We start from the raw sequence: 3167 nt of genomic DNA, 5'->3' as shown, positions 1-3167 counted from the left end.
GTAGCATCTGCACTCTCGCCGTATAGAAACCGGCGGATGGCTGGCAGGGAAATGTCGACCTGCACGCCCTGGACTCGAACCTGCTCCAGTGGGGCCTGTTTAGAGGGAGCAGCCCGCCTATCGATCTGTGATCGGAGAGTCGCTACGTAGGATGCGTAGAACTCTCGGACCATCTCCTCGCTGTATCGTCCCAACGGACGTGCTGTCCACTCCAAACGATGCCTGGTGAAGAGATTGTGGATCTCAGGCATCGTGGGAAGGCTCCCTGTAAGTACCCGCCGCTCCAAGGTGAGTGTTCGAGTCATCACTCCTTTATCGTTGAGGAACTTGGCGTCGGAGTAAACTTGAAACTGGCCGTCGACACACCACCGGTCTGGCTGGTCAGAGGCTGGGGTGGGGACCTGAGCTGGTGCGCCGGATGTAGAGTCTGAACTGTCAGCCTCATCAGACGAGGCCGACGCTGCAGCAGTGTCAGGTGCGGGAACTTCTGCAGAGCCAGAAGCTTCCTCGGACCAGGATACTCCTAAGGAGCCAGAAGCTCCTTCCTCATTCGTGGCTGACCCAGAGGGTGTGCCGGTCAGTGTGCGCTCCTCATCAGACTGGGAGGCAGTGACTACGCCGGTCGCCACCTTTTTGGGTGTGGCTCTGGGAGCACGTGCAGTGCGAGAAGGGGCAGAAGTACCTGGGGGCACGTACTCAGGGTCCCGCTCATCATCAGAGCCGATGATCAAGTGTGCAGACGGGGCAACAGACTTTGATCGCCCGCGTGAGTAGGTTCGGTCTTGCTTGGGTGCCATAGTAAATAGTACCTGTAAAGGATCAATATTAGTATGAGTAGTAGCAAACAAGACAGGCAAGCCCATACGACATAAAACATTGAAAATAGTGTGTTAGTGATATTGAAACTGTATCACACGACGGAGCAGATGACGGCTCGTCATGGCTATGACGGACCATCATGAGGTCCGTCGTGTTGTACTTAGTCTATGTATATATAAAGAACCCTGAAAGAGGGGTCTCTGACCATCATGACGGTCGAGCAGGACGGACCGTCGTTGGTACGACGGTCCGTTGTAAGTGGCCGTCGTAGGACACTTAGAAAAATGTTGGGGGACCCTTAGCAGAGGGGTCTCTGACCATCATGACGGTCGTGCAGGACGGACCGTCGTGGGTATGACGGTCCGTCACATGTCTCCGTGGAATGACACTTGGAAAAAGTGAGAGACCCTTAGAAACAGGGTCTCTGACAACCAGAACGGTTGTGCAGGACGGACCGTCGTGAAGACAACGGTCCATCACATGTGTCGTTGGGACAGGATGCTAGGGCTTTTGGAACGGACCCTACGACGGTCCGTCGTGTGTGCGACGGTCCGTCGTCGAGGTCTTGTTCTGAATAGCAGTGATAGAACTGGGGGTACCCTATGCATCCCCGATGAACCCACATGGTCTTGTAGTGTTGTGGACCTATGTGTGTCTATCCCAACTACCTAGGAAACTACCAATGCAAAATCACCTATGTCTAGGGTTGTCAACATGGCAAATTCAAACATTTTGAGCCTAGGTTTAGACGTAATCATATAAAGGAAACAATATACGACTAAGAACAAAGCTAATACTAACTACTAAACAAAAATGCAAGATAAATGAGTATAAATTAGAGACACATACCTTGGAAATAGAGAAAAAAAAACAGATGGATAATGACTCAGTTGGCAAGGTAGACACCTACAGCAGCAGCACCCACTAGTAGATGATAATTATAAGCTTTAGGAGGATTTTGGGGGCAATGATCAGTGGGGGGAATGTGGAAGTTGAAAAGAGAGGGGAGATGAGAGGAATAAGGAAGTAATAGGGTGAAATATGGAGGGGTGGGGAGTATAAACGGTCAGATTTTGAAAAGGGTCCAGCCGGGTCGGGTCGGGTTTATTTCATTAATCACGCGACGGTTCCCCGACGTCGGTCCGTCGCAGTTGCGACGACCCGTAGTTGGTTCCGTCGTGTGTGCCCTAATTTCAAAATAGCAGAAAAACGTACCTGGACGACGGATGCCTACGACGGTCCGTCGCAACTGCAACGGTCCGTCGATGTATCCGTCAGTGGCTGCGGAGTAGTTTTCTGCAGAATTTCCTGGTGATGTGCCTGCGAATTTTAAAACCCATTAGTCGAAAAATGCTATCCTTACTAAAAAAAAAACGACAAGTATTGGGTTGCCTCCCAACAAGCGCCTGATTTAATGTCGCCGCACGACTGGGGACACTTGATTACTCAGACTTCATCAAGATGGTATGCCTCGATCACTTCATTTTGGGGGCAATGATCAGTGGGGGGAAATGTGGAAGTTGAAAAGAGAGGGGAGATGAGAGGAATAGGGAAGTAATGGGGTGAAATATGGAAGGGTAGGGAGTATAAACGGTAAGATTTTGAAAAGGGTCCAGCCGGGTCGGGTCGGGTAGAATTCATTAATCACGCGACGGTTCCCCGACGACGGTCCGTCGCAGGTGTGACGACCCGTCGTAGGTTCCGTCGTGTGTGCCCTAATTTCAAAATAGCAGAAAAATGTACCTGGATGACGAATGCATACGACGGTCCGTTTCATGCGCAACGGTCCGTCGATGTATCCGTCAGTGGCTGCTGCGGAGTAGTTTTCTGTAGAATATCCTGGTGATGTGCCTGTGAATTTAAAAACCCATTAGTAGAAAAATGCTATCCTTACTAAAAAAACGACAAGTATTGGGTTGCCTCCCAACAAGCGCCTGATTTAATGTCGCGGCACGACTGGGGACACTTGATTACTCAGCCTTCATCAAGATGGTTTGCCTCTATTACTTTATTCCCCGATGCTTTATGCCCAAAATAGAGTTTTATTCGTTCTCTATTCACCTTAAACCACACTCCCTCCTTGGCTTTTAACTCAACTGCTCCATGAGGGAATACTTGGGTAATCAAGTAAGGGCCAGTCCATTTGGACTTGAGCTTGCCCGGAAGACGAGGCGACCCAGAACTGTCTACAAGCACCAAATCCCCAACCATAAACTCTTGTTTTGCATTTTCATGTTCAGTCTCCTTCTTCATCTTTTCTTTGTGGGATATGGCAGATACCGATTGGAGCTCAGCACTCTGCCTCATGGTCCTACAAATGTTGAAGGTCGCTTCTTCATTATTCAACC

The sequence above is a fragment of the Solanum pennellii genome, chromosome 11 (genome assembly GCF_001406875.1).
Source record: "Solanum pennellii chromosome 11, SPENNV200".
In the NCBI taxonomy this organism is placed as follows: domain Eukaryota; kingdom Viridiplantae; phylum Streptophyta; class Magnoliopsida; order Solanales; family Solanaceae; genus Solanum; species Solanum pennellii.
Note: the sequence above shows the minus strand (reverse complement) of the source record.